The sequence below is a fragment of the Pinus tabuliformis genome, chromosome Q (genome assembly GCF_031772625.1).
Source record: "Pinus tabuliformis cultivar Carrire ecotype Pingquan chromosome Q, CPIR1, whole genome shotgun sequence".
In the NCBI taxonomy this organism is placed as follows: domain Eukaryota; kingdom Viridiplantae; phylum Streptophyta; class Pinopsida; order Pinales; family Pinaceae; genus Pinus; species Pinus tabuliformis.
Window position 1 is genome coordinate 308,328,233 of NC_142296.1, and position 20,987 is coordinate 308,349,219.

At 35.6% G+C, this 20,987-nt stretch overlaps 1 pseudogene; it reads right to left on the minus strand.

Annotated features, from left to right (window-relative positions):
- Positions 1 to 18,619: 18,619 nt before the first annotated feature.
- Positions 18,620 to 19,879, minus strand: LOC149219443 (E3 ubiquitin-protein ligase PUB23 pseudogene; annotated as a pseudogene).
- Positions 19,880 to 20,987: the final 1,108 nt, after the last annotated feature.

Here is a 20,987-nt window from a genome sequence, read left to right on the forward strand (position 1 = left end):
ACTAATAACGAATTATCGAATAACATTAAAGCTATGGATAATGAACTTTTCAATTGGTTGTGTTTGTTATTTGTTTTGTAATGAACTTTGTAAAGCTTCTAATGAAAACTTCATTTGAATAAAATAGTTTACAATTTGTAAAATTTGTGTTAATTTCTAACTGGTAACATTTTTTTTTTTCCAATGCAAAGCTTTGAAGGAAATTTTCCATGTGGTGGGCAATAGCTTAATAGCTTAAGTTAGTAAATTTAAGCACTTTAAAGAATTAGTAATAGATTTTCATTTCTTCTATTTGTTAGGTCAGTTTGAAAATATTGTTAAAAAAATGAGGATGAAGAGAATTTTCATGCGTGTAAATTTGTACCGGCTACAAAAAAGAATTAAACTAATTGCTACAATGCTTGGAGTGTCAAATCCACTTTCTCAACCATGTTCTGGCTGATGATTTCCTGAGATTGAAGCAACAACTGGCTGTGGATTTGTCTTTTCTTAGCAGTTTCATTACAATTACCAAAAAATAATTAAAAAACATGAACATGGTGATTAGTGTGGCATCCAAAGTTGTTTTTTTTCAGTGGTAGATGACATGAAGTTGTGCGGAGGTTTTTCATTGTACACCATGCGAATGTCTCTCTGCTCTTCGCATAGTGAATTATTGCATTCAAATTGGGAGGGCTTCACTGGTTATGCCCAATGAAAATGTGATGAGGGGATCCAATCCCATTATCACTTGCTACAATCTCTAAAATAGTGCGAGGTCTTTTTCTTGCAGTGAGTGGATGCCACCGATCTTAAATCAATGTAAACTTTTTAATACGTTATAAAAGTGTTTCATTGTGTAGGTCTTTTTCTTGTAGTGAGTGGTTGCCACCAATCTTAAATCAATGTCAACTTTTTAATACGTTATAAAAGTATTTCATTGTGTAGGAATGAGAAGCTTCGCACAATCCACTGAAAAAATGAGAAGCTCCACACAATCCACTAAATTTATTGTGCAAAATTCTACCCTCCCACACAATAAGCTTCCTCCAACATTTCACAATCGACTAAATTCATTGTGCAGAGCTCCACACTCCTGCTTAATGAGCTTCCTCCAACGTTAAAGTCATCCCACACAATGAGCTTCCTCCAATGTTAAGACTTTAACAATGACTAAGCAATAACGTCAAGAATTTAACCACGACTAGTCAATAACTTATTTGATAGTAACTTATAACTAATATTACTGAATGCTTAAACGTTATAAAGTCTATGCGTACTTAGAATATGATAGTTAACTAATATGTATGTGAGTTAACTAATATTATTAGATATTTGTTTATACCATTGTAAAACGGGGCAACCATTTATCTGAGGGAGGTGGCTTAAGTTCTTTCCTCAATAAAATAATGCAAAGAAAATTAGAATTATACGCATAAGTTCCGGACAACCGACCTAGAATCAGTGTGGCCAAATAGCACGACTTCGACCAAGATCCTCGAGAATTAAAGAATAGGTGTTGAGGAGCTGTGCGAAGTTCAAGGTGCAGAGGATATATGTGCAAAGTTCAAGGTGAAGAGGATATAAGTTGTGCGGAGTTCGAGGTGTGGAGGAGCTGTTGTGCAGAGCTTAGAGGAGATAACTTATGCAGAGTTTGAGGTGCAGACAAGTTGTGTGGAGGAGCTGTTGGGAGCTCAGCGAAGGTCTGGAGCTCCGCAGAACCAACTAGCTAAAGTTAGCTATCCTCATAATAACCAAGTAATTACGATGAACGAAAAAAGGAAAGTTTGGTTCAGGTATAGGAGCACATTCCATATATGCATTTTTTCAGGCACAACACCCACAATTATTTTGATTGTAGGCCATGTTCAATCAGTTCACATTGTAGCAGGTGTATCCAAAGCTACAAACCTTGCCACACGCCCCATAATTGTAGCGGTATGTCAGTGCGTTCACCCAATTCTGTTTGCAACAGATTAACTTCACATAGCTCCTACTTTTGCCCGCCTCCTAGCAGATTCCATTCTTGTGGCTGCATTTCATGACCTTGTATTGAGCTGCAAGGAACCGATGGATTCCAACCTTCGGATCAATATTTCCATATACCTGTGTTGTCGCTACAACCAATACTGCTATTATTAGTAATATAATTGCAATTGCACCAAGATTCGCCATTTCCATTGAAGAAGTTTAGAGAATTCGAGGTTGCCTAGAGAATTGATGTATGAGACCTCTTGGCTTGGTGCACATTGTGATCTGAAGATTGAAACAACTGTTGCTATGAGCTTCCTCAACATCAAGAACCTAGAGGTGTTGCAGAGGGATCGAGTCGCATCGAAATGGGTAGCGAGTGGGGTGGGGAATTTATACGCAGAGGAAAGGATTGTACGTCCTTAGTTGGTCTTTTTGCCTGGATGCCAACGAGTCACTTGAACTTTTCGATAGATTTGTCTCCGCTTCTCCTCCTGGAATATTTTATCTTTTGTTTTTTTCCTAATTTAACGAAACTTCATAATGGGTGGTGAATTTTATGGGTGCCGCAAAAACACGTCTTAGGCGACCGCAGATCAAGTGGTAAGAAACTATTTCAGGGTTTAGTTCTCGCTCATTTTCAGGTTCAAGTCCAAGTTTGATTAAGTTCTGCATTGCGATGGCATACATTTCACTGTGGATAAAATGTTTCCTATCCAATAAATAGATTCAACTTAATAAAGTTGACAAAAAGAACAAATTGTGTGGAAGAGGTTTTAAAAAACAGATGGAACAAAAACGCATACGAGGAGCTGGGGAGGTATGAAAATTCTTTACCAGTACATATAATTACAGTGGGAGATTCAAGTACGTATGTTCACTTGTAACTATTTGCCGTTTGATTTTGATTTTGATATAACATGCAAGTTGATTATTTTTTTGTTTTTGTAATTTTAATCACAGAACTGTAGAAACGTCTATTGTATGTTGAAATCTCTTTATAATTCTAGGTATAATCGATTGGCACAATATTGAATGAAAAAATGGTTTGGATAATGTAATTCATGTAGAATATTAAATGACTTATTTAACCCAGCTGATAAGTTAACATAACTATGAAGAAAAATACATGTATAAAAAAAATAAACAAATAAACCACAGTGATTGTGTGAGCCAAAAACTGTTGTAAATTTCATATATTAATTGAACTATTAACTATATTCTTATATAGTAAAATTATTACTAAAATCAACTCTGAAACAAATCCTGGCACTACAGCTAATTTCCAGCACTGACCACCTAAAAATTTGCTTCTTTAATTTTGCAGAGAACACAAAATTTGTTGACTAATTTGTTAGCAATTTACGTAACTAATGAAGCATTTTTCCCAACACTCCCCCTTAATGATTAATGAGGATTTACTATTTTATCTCGTAGTGCCAAAAACTGATCTTTTGCAACTGCTTTGGTGAAGATATCTGCTAGTTGATGCTGAGTATTTATATGCTTCAATTCAATATCCTTATTCTACACCAAATCTCTAATGAAGTGATATTTTAGGTCAAAATGCTTTGTCCTGCTGTGATGAACTGGATTCCTTGCTAACTTGATGGCACTTACATTATCACAATAAATCACTGTATGCTGAATTTATTTTTCTCCAATTGCATCCAAAATTTTTCTGAGCCAAAGAGCTTGTGTACCTGTTGAGGTAACTGCAACATACTCCGCTTCTGTGGATGAGAAGGCAACAATACTTTGTTTTTTTGAGTTCCATGTAATCAAACCAGAACCAAAAGAGAAACAATTTCTAGATGTGGACTTACGGTCATCAAGACTACCTCCCCAATTTGAATCACTAAATCCAACAAGATTGAACTTTTCAGAAGAGTAGTAATGAATACCAAAATTTAGAGTGCCTTTCACATACCTTAAAATCCTCTTGGCTAACTTCATATGTATTTCAGATGGATTTGTCATATACCTTGAAACAAGTGAAACTAAATATGTAATATTAGGCCTTGTGTGGGTTAGAAATATCAAGCTCCCCACAATACTTCTGTAAGTTTTCTCATCAACTAAATCAACACCATTATCTCTACATAACACCTCTCCATGAGCACTTGGAGTAGGGGATGGATTACAATCAAGCATATTAAATTTATTTAGCATATCCTGTTCATACTTTGTCTGACAAATGAAAATCTCATCCTTACTTTGATAAACCTCCATTCCTAGAAAATATTTCATGATGCCTAGATCTTTCATCTCAAATTCATTCATCACAACAACTTTGAATTTATCATTCATCTTAGAACTACTACCCATATACAATAGATCATCAACATACAAACTTATGATTAGAATATCAATACCTTCTTGTTTGTAGTAAAAGGTAGGATCACTCCTACTTCTCTGGAAGCCATTTTCCTGAAAGTATCCATCAATCCTTGCATACCACGATCTTGGTGCTTGCTTGAGGCCATACAAAGCCTTCTTCAACTTGTAGACATTATTCTCCTTTCCTTCCACTTCAAAACCTTGCTGCTCCACATATATTTCCTCTTCTAAGTACCCATTCAAGAAGGCATTTTTCACATACATATGATGTATGCTCCACTTTTTATGAGCTGCTAATGAAATCAACATTTTAATGGTCTCCTGTCTTGCTACTGGTGCAAATGTCTCTTCATAATCAATTCCATACTTCTGTGTGAATCCTTTAGCAACTAATCTTGCTTTGTGTCTTTCAACACTCCCATCATTGTTAAATTTAGTCTTATAGACCCATTTGGTTCCAATCTTTTTCTTGTCATGTGGAAGTTCTGTCAAATTCCAAGAGTCATTCCTTTGAATGGAATCCATCTCTTCTTGCATGGCTTGCATCCAAACCTCATTCGTACATGCATATTCAAAACATGATGGTTCAAAATCAGCCTTGGATAATAAAGCAAAATTGACTATCTCACCTATTGGGCTTTCTTCATGTGCTTGATTTGCACTCATCTGATAAATATCACTCAATCTTCTTACCTTTCTTGCAGAACTTCGAGAAGAAGTTGGACTTGAACTTGATGTTGAAGAAATTGATGAAGGGTTACTTGGAGGAGTTAAGCCACCAGTTACAGAAACATTAGTTAGCTGCTCATGATCATTATCAACAATTATATCATCATTCAAAACATATTTTTTCTTCTCAACATGGCCTTTTTGATGACCATAAACTCCCCCTTCATAAAAAATTACATATCTTTTGAATGTATCCAGGGCTTCACTTTTGGCCTTCAAAATATATACCCTACAATTTCGTGAGTAATCATCAATAAAAGTGATGAAATATGATGACTTACCCAAACTCTTAGTTTGCATAGGACCACATATGTCTGAATGAACAAGCTGCAGTGGGTGATGAGCCCTTCATGAACTGCCCTTTGGAAAACTTTCCCTTGCATGCTTTCCTTTAGCACATCCTTTACAAACCTCCTTATGCTCTTCTACCTTGGGAAAACCAGAAACTAATGCATGTGAGGTTAGAAACTTCAAACTCTAAAAATTTAAATGCCCATACCTGAGATGCCATAACCAACTTGAACCCTCATAAGCCATATTTGCAAGGTTGCTGTTATGTTCATCAAACCTCAAGGGAAACATCCTATTTCTTGTCATAGGCACGACAGTGATCACCCTATTTCCTTTATTCTTATCATAGATAGTACATGTCTTATTTTCAAAGACTACCTTATAATTTTTCTCACATAGCTGCCCAACGCTCAACAAATTATGCTTCAATTGTGGAGTATAATAAATGTCATGAATACTCTTTATACCTTCTTTTGTTTGGACCTCCATAGCTCCTTTGGCAGCAACCTCCAATGATTTATCATCACCAAGCTGGATCTTGGATTTGAAACTTCCATCCTTTGCTGAAAACAACTTCTCATTCCCTGTCATATGGTTAGAGCATCTAGAATCTAGATACCAAACATCTTTACTAGTATTTTCACCTTTGGCATAAGATAAAAATAAGTGATCTGGAGGATTCTCACCACTTTCTTGAGCATAATTAGCATTTTTACCTTCTTTCAATCTGCATTCTCTTTCAAAGTGTCCATACCTATTACAACAGTAACATTGAACATTTCTTTTATCAAATCTACCTCTACCTCTTCCACTTGAGCCACCTCTTCCTCTACCTATTGAATAATCTTGACTTTGCCATTTACCTTGACCTTGATTGCTTTTGGTACTGCTACTACTTGCATATTCATTCTTTGTAATTTGTAATTTAGAGGAAAAAGCTTTCTCTACACCTTCAAAAGTGTCCTTCAATCTTTCTTCATGAGACATCAAAGATCCAACCAATTGATCAAACTGTAGTTTTGTCAAATCCTTACTTTCTTCCACAGTTATTGCAACATGATTCCATCTATGTGTTAAAGATCTCAATATTTTTTTAATTAAAATTTCATTACTTACAATTTCTCCAAGTGTAACCATTTTATTGACTACATCTTTGACTCTCACACAATAGTCACTTACACTCACTTCAATGTCTGAAGCTTGACCACCTTAAGTTGATCACTACCTTGGTAAGCTTCTTGTAGAGTCTCCCAGGCATCTTTGGCAGTTTTTGCTCCTAATATTCTTGGAAATGATAAGAGCTATTTGAATGTGAAACAAGGCTTGAGCATTCTTCTTCCTTGCTTCCTTTCTTGTTGTTCTTTCATTGGCTGTAAGGGAATTCTAATCAGGTGGCTCCTCATATCCTGATTCAAAAATCTCCCATAAATCCTTTCCAATAAAAAAGGTTAGCAGCTTAATGCAACAATAATCATAATCATTCCCATCAAATTCTGAAATTAACATTTGGTTATAATTCGACATGATTAACTTTGGGGAAATTCCAACAATACAACTTTAACCCAAAACAACTTTACTTGCTCTGATACCACTTGTAGAATATGAAATGACTTATTTAACCCAGTTGATAAAGCAACATAACTATGAAGAAAAATACATATATAAAAAAAATAAAACAAATAAACTACAGTGACTGTGTGAGCTAAAAATTGTTGTAAATCTCATATATTAATTGAACCATTAACTATATTCTTATATAGTAAAATGATTACTAAAATCAACTCTGAAGCAAATCTACTGGCACTACAGCTAATTTCCAGCACTACTACAGCTAATTTCTACCACTAACCACCCTAACAATTTGCTGTTTTAATTTTGCAGAGAACACAAAATTTGCTGCTAATTTATCAACAATTTACATAACTAATTAAGCATTATTCCCAACAATTCATGGCTAATCGAGTCCAGATCCCATTAACTTCATTAATCGTCGGACACTCAACAAGTGGCCAAACCCCTCGCGAATGGATTGTTAAGGTCATCATATGTTAAATTCTTTATTCTAACAACTCCCAACGCATCAACAAAATTGGAATTCCATCGATCAACACAGTCCTTACTCTTGAAAGCGTATGACTTCCAGTTGGGGCGCCTAAATCCTCCGCAACGTTTGTTTTCGGAGGATAATCAATCCAATTACAGTCCACACGTTGCATAAGTGTCCACCCTTATTTTATTTTTGTTGGAGAGCCTCATGGGTAACGACATTTGCGCTAAAACAATTGAAGGATGTATAATTAACGGTACTTCTCTGTTGAAAATATCGTGTTGTAGGACCTTGCGAAGTACACAACAATCTAAACATTCGACTTTAGAACTCACGTCGCGATTCAGATTTATGCAACAAATTAGAGAAATACACACATATGCAATAGAAATAAAACTTTATTTTAGCATACACTTATTTATTATTGAAAAACAATGGAAAACTTTATCCAAAAAACTAAGCGAGGAGATAAGCTCCTCTTGTTTGGGTAAATTGGTACATTAATTTCCCAGGCTGGCAACTTTGGCATAGGATGACGTCCACAATACCATGTTACAAATGCCCAAACAAAAAAAATCGTGTAGGCCCTCAAAATGGCTCTGAAGTTGAGTGTTGGAAATTTCTTGTGATTTCAAACACAAATTAACTGAATACAGAGCAATACTTTGTTTTTCTCATTAGGATCTTTTGCACATGGAAGTCAAAAAATTTTCTGAGCAGAGCATTACATACACCAACAAAACCTTTATATTCATTAATAAAAACCCTGATACATATTTCTTCCTCTTTCTTAGAAGGATTCGCCAAAACTTTCACCAAAAAAAATGCTCTGCCTCTTTTACAACTGATTTTTACACTGCTGTGTAAAATCTTCATTCACTGCTATGTAAAAGATTTTTACATTTACTGCTGTAAAATAAAAAACTTTCACATTCACTTCTAAGTGAAATTTCTCATTACATTCCTGGGTTTTCACATTACATACTCAAAATAAAAAAAACATTGCCTTCCCATTCGTTTAAAAAAAAAATCACCTGTAAGAAGGGGAATTCAAATTTCATTCACTCCGAGAGTCTTTTTCTTTCTTTTACACTGTTGTGTTCCTCTGTTTGTTATTCGCTCCTCTATTTATTATTCGCTACGGCAAACCCTATCTCATTTCATCCCCGTGTGCAATAATACAACAAGGTTTCATACCTCTGCTCTGCTGTGTATAAAGGTTTCATTCACATGTGCCCGCGCAGCTACGAACACTTTCATTCATCCCATGTTACAATGCTCAATTCATATGCAAAAATGAGCGCACACACCAAAAAAAACATATATCAAAAGCATTAAAGATAGGGCGTTGACTTTGCCCATACCATTCTTTAATTGGCCATGCTTCCGTGAAAACAAGACGTAAAACGTTTACCAACTTTTACCTGCAATTTACGACACATCATGAATCACATTAATTCCTCCACGTGGGCGATCAGACAAACGTTTAGGCAGGTTGAAGGAGATCTATGTCCGTTGACTTGATCGGACGCATTTCGCACACCAAACTCACACAAGCCAAACGATGTTTAATGGCCGGGGGATTGGTGGTTTCGGAATTGTACACTGGACGCGTGGCAACAGCGGATTGTGTCGGAGGCCCTTCAGGAAATACCACTTATGGCAAAAGGCGGTGCGGGGAAGTCTGGCTGTTTTGCGGACGCGGTTTACTGCCGACACTGTTCAACTGTTACGACAGTTGAAATTACAATTTCAACACTCCCCTTTAATTTCAACTGCTGTTACAAAAGAGTCTTCCTCACATAGAGGAATTCACCAACTGCTTCAGATGCAGTTCCACAACCAATCAAAAGAGTCTTCATCTTAACAGAGGGATTCACCTGAGACTGTGCTGAAGAGCACCTTCCTCTTGATAGAGGGATTCACCAGTATATGCTGAAAAGCATCTTCCTCTTGACAGAGGGATTCTCCAACATGCCTTCTTCAGAGGCACTTCAATCTGTCTCTTACATTCATTTAGCACATACGCACTGCAGCGTATTGCCTTTTGTTTTCTCAACAGAACAACTGCAAAGATTTCACGCTGTTGTGTTTTCTTTGCATTACATTTCACTTGCGCTACTGCGCATTCCCTTCCTGTTGTTTTCACAATGAACAACAACCAAAACTTCACGCTGCTGCCTGCTCCCCTTCATTGATTACAATCGCACTGCTGTTGTGTCTCACTTGCATTTCAGATGCAAACAATAAAAACTGCATTCATATGCGTTGCTGCGCTTCTACTTTCTCTCTCAACAGACAACCACAAAACTTACATTACAATCCATATCTGCACTGCTGTGCATTTTTCCTTTTCTGCGCTCCTATACGCTACTGCGTCTACTCTGCTCTCTGTCTTCAAAATTAACACTGCTGAAGCACTGCTGTGTCTGCACTGCTGTGCATTTTTCAAAAACAAAATACTCTGATTCTTCTGGAACAATTACTCTGTCCCAGCTTACAAATTTTCACACTCACTGTAAAAAAAACTGACTGCACTGCTGTGCATTTCATTCTCTGTCTCAGCAAAAAAAATTACACTGCGCTGCACATGTTTCCCTTTCTTTTACTTCTTCGCACTGCTGTGCGTTTCATCACTTCCAAAAAGAAATTTCCATCTGCTGCATATTACACTCACTTTGCTGTGTATTTAATTTCACTGCATTCTCAAACACTGGGCATTTAAGCTTGGCTGCGTTTTGCCCTCTTTTCATTACCACAAAAAAAACATTTTCACTTCTGCACACTGCTGCATGTTTTTTTTCTTTTTTTTCTTTTCTTTTGTGCTGCTGCACACACTTCAGTTTTTTTTAACAAAAAAAATCTTCATGCTGCTGCATTTTCATATTCACACTGCTGTGTGTTTTTACTACATATTCTCCAACAACAAAAACAAGACTTACATTACCCTTTTCACTGCTGTGTGAAAAATTTCATGATTGCACTGATGCGTGCTTCCGTTTTCTACATTACATGCTCCTCCTTCATTTTACTCTGCTGTGCGTAAAAACATTTCTTTTCACCGCGCTGCTGCACTTCACATTTCAACGCTGCCCCTTTTTCTTCTTCGCACTTCTGTGCATATTGCATTGCATAAGTGATAAAAAAAATTACATTTTTTTTCAACACCACTGCATATTACATTTCAGAGGGATTAACAAAACGATTTCATTTGCGCTCTGCTGCGCTGCAATACATCCTCCACGCAGTCTCCATGCCCTGCAAACTTTTCTTCTCTGCTTTTATGGCAGATTTAATTCCATATCTCTCCCCTATAAGAAGATCTTCATAAAAAAATCACTGTTAATATATTTCAGCAATTATGATAAAAAAATTACAGGCTCCCCTTAACTTTATGCATCATCTTCTTTCAGCAAAGTTTTCTCAAAAGAAACTTAGATCAGCTGGAGAGCTCAAGGGACTTTCGCACTGTATTTCCTTCCTTCTCCATACTTGTGTAACTTTCTTCTTTTGCATGGGTCTAGCTTGCATAGGAGCCCATGTTAAGTTACAATCACGTGCCATATGCCCAATGTTATGACACTTGAAACATTCTACATTGTTCATGAATAAGATATCATGATTTCTTATTGTAAAATTGTTTCTTGGAGGTTGTCAGGGACCATAACATCTATCTCTATGAAATGCTCTAGAGTCTTTTGCCATATGACCAAAGTTTGAACAAGAATAACAATAGCCAAAAAATGAACTTTGGTACCTGTGAGATGGAGGTTTCCTTGATGTACTTCTGAAGCCTTGCGGCCTTGAGATTCTTTGATGATAACCATTGCATCTTGCCTCTTTGACATCAACTACATTTCTTCTTGGAGCTGGTTTTCTTCTTGGAGTAGGATTTCTTCTATTGTAGCCTTCATTTTTCTCCTTGCCTTTGCTGAAACTAGGAGCATCACAATTTCTTTCTGCCTTCTTCGCATCTCCTTTGCTTAAAGTATCTTCATTCTTGTTTGAGGGTTCACCTACATACCCAAGTCCTGATTTATCAGATGGAGATCTGTGATAGCTGAGCATGTCATCCAAGGCTTGAGAGCTCTTCATGATTTTGTTCATCCCTTCAACCTTTTTTTTGAGGAGGACAATCTCTTCTTCCAATCTTTCACATTCATTATTTTTCTTTGTAAGTTGTTCCTCAGTTTCTTCTTTGCTACGAGTAGCTTCAGCGACTACTATTTTAAGGGAGATAATATCTAACTTCATTTTGGAGATTTCTACTTGACTGCTCTCCATTTTCTTTTCAGCTCCTTGTGCCTGCTTCCTGGCTTCTTGTAATTTAGACTTAAGGGAGGAAACCTCTACCTTGTACTGTCCAATCTCTTCTACAAGCTTATTCACTCTCTTGTGCCTTTGTTCAAGTTGACTTGTCAAGACATCTTCCTGCTTCTTTGCTTTATTCAGCTGATTTGTCATGGATATGACTTCTTCATGATGTTTCCTTTTGCTTTCATCAAGTTCCTTCTTAAGCTTAGCGAGCTCTTCATCCCTTTCTTTTACTTGAAGTTTGATGAGGTCAACCTTCTCACATTCAGCTTCTATGATGGGTTCAGAATTTTCTTCTTCACTGATGGTCATGGTCAGTGCTCCCTTTGCATGAAGGTCATGAAGTCTGTCCCATATATCCTTTGCTGATGAATATTTTCCTAAATTCTTCTTTACAGAATCAGGCAGTCCATCCAAGATTATTTTTGCTGCTTGTGCATTATACTCCTTGGATTCTTTATCCTTCTTGCTCTCATCAATCACTGATTCCCAAATTTCAATCCCTTTAGACTTTAAGAAAGTCCTCATTTTTATTTCCCATATATCAAAGTTCCCATCGAACCTTGGAGCCTCAAATAGAATGCTTTCAAATAAATTGTCTTCTATTTTAGTAGTAGAGGGAGACACATTTTTAGGAGGATTGGAGACTTTCTTCTTTGACCTTGCCATTCTTAACTATTCTTAAAATACCTGACTGTGTTTCTAAATGACTCACTGTTTCTTCAACAGCAACACAGAAAAAAAACTTTGAGGAATACCTGGGTTCTTTTGCCTGACTTCACTCTGCTGGAGAAGCTTTCTTTGCTGCAACAAGAATCTTTCCTTCAGCTTCTTTGACGCCTTCAAAGAGCCTGAACCAGCTCTGTCACCATCAAAGAGCCTGGACCAGCTCCGATACCATGTTGGAAATTTCTTGTGATTTCAAACACAAATTAACTGAATACAGAGCAATACTCTGTTTTTCTCATCAGGATCTTTTGCACAGGGAAGTCAAAAAAATTTTCTGAGCAGAGCATTACATACACCAACAAAACCTTTATATTCATTAATAAAAACCCTGATACATATTTCTTCCTCTTTCTTAGAAGGATTCGCCAAAACTTTCACCAAAAAAAATGCTCTGCCTCTTTTACAACTGATTTTTACACTGCTATGTAAAATCTTCATTCACTGCTATGTAAAAGATTTTTACATTTACTGCTGTAAAATAAAAAATTTTCACATTCACTTCTAAGTGAAATTTCTCATTACATTCCTGGATTTTGACATTACATACTCAAAATAAAAAAACATTGCCTTCCCATTCGTTTTTAAAAAAAATCACCTGTAAGAAGGGGAATTCAAATTTCATTCACTCCAGGAGTCTTTTTCTTTCTTTTACACTATTCGCTCCTCTATTTATTATTCGCTGCGGCAAACCCTATCTCATTTCATCCCCGTGTGCAATAATACAACAAGGTTTCGTACCTCTGCTCTGCTGTGTATAAAGGTTTCATTCACATGTGCCCGGGCAGCTACAAACACTTTCATTCATCCCATGTTACAATGCTCAATTCATATATAAAAATGAGCGCACACACCGAAAACAACATATATCAAAAGCATTAAAGTTTGGGCGTTGACTTTGCCCATACCATTGTTTAAATTCGCCATGCTTCCGTGCAAACAAGACGTAAAACGTTTACCAACTTTTACCTGCAATTTACGACACATCATGAATCACATTAATTCCTCCACGTGGGCGATCAGACAAACGTTCAGGCAGGTTGAAGGAGATCTATGTCCGTTGACTTGATCGGACGCATTTCGCACACCAAACTCACACAAGCCAAACGATGTTTAATGGCCGGGGGATTGGTGGTTTCGGAATTGTACACTGGACGTGTGGCAACAACGGATTGTGTCGGAGGCCCTTCAGGAAATACCACTTATGGCAAAAGGCGGTGCGGGGAAGTCTGGCTGTTTTGCGGACGCGGTTTACTGCCGACACTATTCAACTGTTACGACAGTTGAAATTACAATTTCAACATTGAGGACCAAAAAAAACTGCCAAAAATAATAAATTGTGCTACAATTAATAAAACTGACAAAAATAATGGTAAAGCTCCAAGTGGAATAGATAAGTAGCCAACAAATATCCAAACTGACAAAAATAATGGTAAAGCTCCAAGTGGAATAGATAAGTAGCCAACAAATATCCAGCGAAATCACTTAATCCCCCTCACAATTATAACACTTGTTTTGTTTTTAATATACGAGAATGTTGAGGGTTGGCTTATGAAGAAAGACAAAGACAAAACGTGAAGATAAGGCAACTATCAAAGAGTGACTTCTGCATGAGCATGAGTGAGACCATATTCATTACAGTCATCATTGCCGTGGAGTTTAATGCTTCATTACTTGTGAGAGTCTACCTACAACAATGTGTAATGTGATTGTTGTATTGTTTCCTGTAGCATTGATTGGCAAATCCATATACACAACATAATAGTTTAGTTATACACACAACGTTTAACGCTCTCCTTGGTTCACGCTATTGCTAGATTTGTCTATGAGTTCATGTTGAATATACGCATATTCATACACATCTTGATCACCATTTTGGCTGTACAATTAAACATAATTATGGGACCTGCACAATGAACCAACACACAACATTTTATGATCCCATGTTGTCGAAAGCGGAGGTGCTAATTTTATGTTGTGCTGAGGTGTTTTGCCTTTGCACATAACATTACTTATAAGTTTTTTCTGTAGAAAATGTTGTTGATTCACCCAAATGTTCGCCTCAAAGGGAGAAAACAACACAACGGTCGTAAGCAAAGGTAGTAGTGAGCAATTCAACAACAATAATCAACATTATCCATCGACAGTATTACGTAGGACCTCAAGTCTGGATGGGCTGTATATTATGGCGCTGATGTCAGAAGCAACGCCACGTTGGTGGAAGGTTCGAATGTACTCCATTTATTCAAATTTAATTACCAATATTGTTTTCCCGCGTTGGATTTCAGTAACTGATTGATAAATTTAGTGTCCAAGATAGTTTGCTTATTCTTTGGGTTATTCGGGACGGTTGTTGGATTTCGAAACCTGTGCTACCTAATTTATTGTAAAATGCTGCTCCTCCTCGTTGCCCACTCCAAAACCCTGAAGCGCTTGTGAGTCATTCTTCTGGTTTTGAGTATATACAAGAGACTACTTATCTGGTTCTTGTTTAAGAGGCTGAAATCTTGCGCTCCATCGTTAATTAGGGTTCCAGACTCATAGCTCATCATTGCCATTGCTCGTAGTCTTCGGGCGTATCATGTTCATAGATCCCCATGCATTATGCATTATTCATAGATGAAAGCTTCGATATGTCATTAATTGATTGGCACAAGGATTCAAACATGCAGGAGACTTGGATTAGTGGGATATGCACTATATTTAAGTCTAACTGCAATTTGGAGCGTTGCTGTAAGGTACAATAGTGCTGCTTACTAATTGCAATGATCAAAAGGCTGTAATGAATGACTGCAACGCTCCTTCATCATGCAATTAACCACTGGGATAAGAGAATCTAGCTCTTTGACTTGCTTTATGGAAGTACTCCTTGTGTTTTCGTGTTTAGAGCCAGGAAGTAGCTTCTTTTATTGTGTACGTTCCTGAACTTTGCAGCCCCGACACCCACTTGCTTTATGGAAGTACTCCTTGTGTTTTCGTGTTTAGAGCCAGGAAGTAGCTTCTTTTATTGTGTACGTTCCTGAACTTTTGCAGCCCCGACACCCACGGCTACAACTCAAAAGCTAAAATAACATATGAGCAGTGCACATTATAAGTAATAATACGCTCCACCACTTCTAAAGAGGATGATGCACTTACATGCACGGAACGAAAGACGCGTCGCACCTCCGAAATGAGAGCTTCCTCAACATATCTGAAAATGAAAACATTCTAGACGCCTAAAATAAGAGTTAAGTGGCATAAATATCATGAAGTTAAATCGACTTAACTAACGCAATCATCATTTCAGGCATAAATTTTCCTCTCGAATGAGCTGCATATCGTCTCAAGCGTATTGTGTTTCTGCCACTATTCATAATTAACAATCACTCACCAAATAGCATAGAATGCTATTTCATCATCTAATATGAGAATGAATTCACACGAGGAATGTTTCACTAATAATATTAATTGGAGATTTATTTTTTCCTTATTGGGTAGAGAAATAACATAATAGTGTTACTATAGTGTTATTGTCAAAGCATTCACTATATTTTTTTAGATTTTAAAATTATTTGTGAAGCACAAAATAATAACAAAAATAAAATGCTCTCTACTAGGAAATTATGTCCCTTCAAATCCTGTTCAGCCCATAAAAAATTAGAAATAACATTTCTCAAAAATTAGAAATTATTTTTGATTTGGAAATAGTATCACGCATTTAAACTTTATTTAAAATTGCAAAATATTAACAAGGCAAAACATTTTGATGTCAAGGGAATACTATAGAGGCAAGGACTAATAACAAAAAAGTACTAATATTGATTGAAGTTATGAAACACAAAAAAATACAATAAAAATATATTTTATTTAAAGTAAAAATAAATAAATGATAAAATAAAATTTAAAGCGTTTAATGTTTTTTGTCTTTTTTTTTTTCTAATAACATATATTATAACATTATATTGTTGATAAAATAGTGATTTTAAATTACATAAATTAATTTTTTGAATATATAAATAAATTTAATGTTTTCAAAATAACTTTAATAATTGAAATTTTTAAATATGAAATTTTTAAATTTTAATTTATATATATATATATATATATATATATATATATAGTGTGTCCGCACATTCTATTACAACATTAGGTTTTTTTTAAACCCAATATTAATTAGCAAACATTTTCCTAAATAAAAAGTTTATCTTCAACCGAACTTTTCATTAAACTATATTAAATAAACATGATTTAATTACAACATATTCTTATTACATAAAAATTCTAAGCTGATCCATTGTCAAAGGAGGGTTTGCTGGCCCAATTGGATGGTATGCACATTATGGTCAATATGAGAGACACTATATTCGACCTGGGAGTGTTTCCATTCCCTGGGTGACTATAGCTGTTATGTTTTTTGATATTTTTGACATTATATGCTTATCTTATATATGTTTGTACATATCCATGATCTTTTTCTTACTACTGTGGCATTGATGTTTATATTATGGAGTATGTAGAACATATGCTTTTCCCTCATGTGGAACAAAATACGGCTTCATAATTGTTACATATTTTTTGTTCACTGTATATTGTGGCCAAACTTTCTGGGCCATCTCAACTAAAACTATTAGATTTATATCATGTATGATGATTTAGATGGGTAGCGAGATCTCACTTAGAATTGATATGTTGTATCTGATATAGACTCTGGAATCACCCTATATGTAATTTGATATATATATATATATATATATATATCATTTTTCTCTAGCCGGAAAAACTACCAAACAAAATCGACTAACAAAAATGTCTAATAATTAAGCTATACTATTTTTATATCATTAAAAAAAACATATTCTTTAAATTTCCTTACCAAATAAAATTCTTAAAATCCATTAATGAGATTTGAATTTTTAAAAAGAAATATGTACCAGAGTTTTGATTCACTTATATATTCATACAAGTAATATAACCTTTGATTATGCGCCCACACCTTACCCAATAATATTATTTTTCCTATATTTAAAATAAAAGATATCAAAATATTTGTATTCCATCCATACACCGTTAGTCAACGATGAATCGAATGCGATATATCTAAGAAAAGAGTAACATTATTCCATGGAAAAATCTAGCATGATAAGCTGCTGTTTGCCTTATTTGGCAAGAACGATGTAAGATTAATGTATTGATATTTTATGTTAACGAAAGAGTATACATCTCGAGGAAGAAATTGAATAATATTTTGTTAACCGATGAATTGATTCGTATTTTTTTAACCGATGAATTGATTCGTTATTTGAAACCTCTTGCCAATTTGGCTTGACAGCGAATTAAAAATTGCATTATAGACAGGTGAAAACAGATTGGAAATTGGACAAATAATTGGAACCTGCAAATTACATAGGAAATTTGAAAAAACCGTAGCGCCAGAGAGATTGGAAAGAGAGAACACTTTTTAATTAAATTATTTGGGCACAAGAATTATGTATAAATTTAGTGCATACATTTTTATTCCGATTGCAGAAAGAGAGAACACTTTTTAATCAAATTATTTGGATAAAAAATGATGTATAATTTTAGTGCACACATATTCTAATTGAAATATTTTGAAATTAGACTAGTAAAAATAGAATTAATGAGATAATTCATCTAACAAAACTCGGTAGGATTTTCAAATTTTCTTTGATAATAGTTGTTAGGTCAAATAATTAATTTGACAAAAAGAATAATATTTTTTGATAATAGGCCAATAGAAATAGAATTAATGAGATAATTAATCTAACAAAACTCGGTAGGATTTTCAAATTTTCTTTCATAATTGCACTTAGGTTAAACAATTAATTTGACACTTTGTTAGATTTTGAAATGTTTTTAGAGCGAAAAGATTTTATTTTATTTTTTTAATATTAGCTAAATCAAATCATTGATAAAATTGCTATCTGTAAAATTGGTTTGATAAAATGACTATAGTAAAATTTTAAAATATTTTATATCAAATAATTACACTCAAATTATTATTATAACTATTCATCAGATTTCCTCAAAATAAATTCAACATCCAACTCTTTCATACCTATCAACAACCAACCCTTTCCCTTTCATACCTACCAACAAGCAACCCTTTCATACCTATAATGAATTTTCAGACCCACATGAACTCTGATCATAAACTATTCCGCAGACTATTCCAGAGAGAACTTAAGAAGGCGGCTTAGACTACCAGTAATGCACACAAATTCAAAACTGTCCATAGATTATTAACAAATGCGATGGAACGCAAGCTGAGCCTTTCCAATACTTAGCGTTCTCTCTGAGCATTTCCCTTGCCTTGTGCTTCGTCTTTAATGTGCATGCAAGTTGCTGGAGCATACACAATATTTTGACGGTACCCATCTGCACCATTTCGTTAAGGAGGCGAGGAGTCGGAGAGCATTTACAGAGCGACCAGAGTATTCGAACAGCTTTCTCGGTTGCAGCTGGTGAGACTCTGATCATCTTCTTGGTGATGGAAGCTATTCCCATGGCGTGATCGATTGTTGTAGCTCTTCCCTCTGCACACTCACACAAAATGTCCAGAAGACACAGCATCTTCTCGCAAGTTGTTGTCTGGGATTCAGGAAGTAATTCAATCAATACATAAATAGCTCCGGCCTCTATTGCCTTGACTCTGTTGTTTCTTGAGGGAGAACAGATGGCCATCAAAACCTCCAGAGATGAAGTAGTTGCTTGAGGGCAGACTTCCTCTGTCAGAAGTTGGAGGAGCCCATCAAACAAATCTTCATTCGCATTCACAACGAGCTGTTGCAGTCTCTTCTGCCCACTGTTAGAAATGGTTTTTAGTAACATGACCGAATGGAATCTGGCATTGCCGGTGCCTCTTTTCAGAATCCATGAAATGGGTCGTAGGATTCTGGACATGGTAAGCGATTCTGCAGTCTTATCTGCCATGGGAACTTTGTACAGAATTCCCAAGGCCCCCTCGCAAGCCATCGCACATTCATAGCCTCCGTTTTCCATTTCCACAGTATTTGTTTCAATAACAGAAATCAATGCAGAATCACCACCACACTCAACAATACACCTTCTGTTTGCCTCGCTCTCGTCGGCCAGAGATTTCAGTTTCTTCAAGCCATTAACCACTTGAAAAGGCAGGCAGGATTCAAAATCTTGGAGCAATTCCTTGATCTGATCCGGGTCGACAGGGGGCCTGGGCGTGGGGATTTGTTGGACACCTTTTGAAGTGTTGGCGAGGCACCACCCTTGAATGAGGCGACGCAGGGTGTGGTTAGGAGTCATATCGAAGTTGGACATTACTTGCATCGTAACAGGGCATGTGTTCCTACCGCAAGAATATATCCATTTCTCCATACTCTCTCTATCATATGTGATTCCAGTGCAAACTGTAATGGGGTCTCGCATTATTTGCATAGATATGGGACATATGAAGTAGGGAGGGATCTCTAGATTCTCTACCTCTCCATTCTCTATTGGATCCATGCTTAAACCTTATCTGAAATATTAAAAGCACTTAATTTCAAAAGGAGATTACAACTTATAGCACTTGTCCCTTCCTGGATTGTTGGGTCGAGTCCCTTCACAGAGAATCGAACCTGGACTGATTATAGTAAACTTCTTGTCCCTAAATTCTCAGATAGAACTGAGAATCAAGCACTGCCTTATACCCAAATCGGGTTTATATGAAGGATTCTTTACAAACTAATGATACGACAGTCTATAACCGAGTCAGGGTGGTTGTATAAGCTCTAACATAAAAGATGGCTGATTCTGATAATTGAAAACTCGAGGGGAATTTTTACATTTATTTTGGCAAAGTGATGTGAAATGTGGTTCCAGGCTGTTTCTGTTGATCATGATTAAGTCCACGCGTTTGCAATTCAAGAAGCCCATTCCCGTTTGCTCTGCCGAAGGCATATCAGTAGTGTTCCACGCCATCTACCTTATCACCTCCCTATAGGGTCAAACACCGTGCAAAGGAACCGCTCACGGCCTAAATTTAGCAAATTGACCCGCTCGATGACAGCCCTGCTTACTTTAAATATCCTTCGAAATATCAATTGATATTTTTGGATATTGTTGTTGGTGTACATCGTTTTTGGTGACACTCCACTTATTTATAGTAAATAAGTTTCATGGATCAAATGAAACAGAATAATTAAAAAAATATTAATAAAATAATAATAATAATAAAAAAATAACATATATATAGTTTTAAATAACAAAGGTTTTTTTTATAAAAATTGTATAGGAAAAAATTTTGACCGATGTTTTTGGTAGAAATTACATAAGAGAAATTTTTAGCTCATTTATTTCGAACTAACAAGTATGATCACTCATTATAGATCATAAAAACTTGAATACAATTTTTTATTTTTATAATTCAATGTACATACGTTTATATCTCTATATATATATTTTAATTCAATCTACACACTTTTATAACAAGTAAATAAAAATAAATGTCTATAACAAATAAATAAAAATAAATATTGCAGAGAAAAATAATTAAAAATATCTAAAAAAAATTTATATTTTAAATTTTAAAAATATTAAATAATTTAGAAATTAAGAAAAAACGTAATTTTCA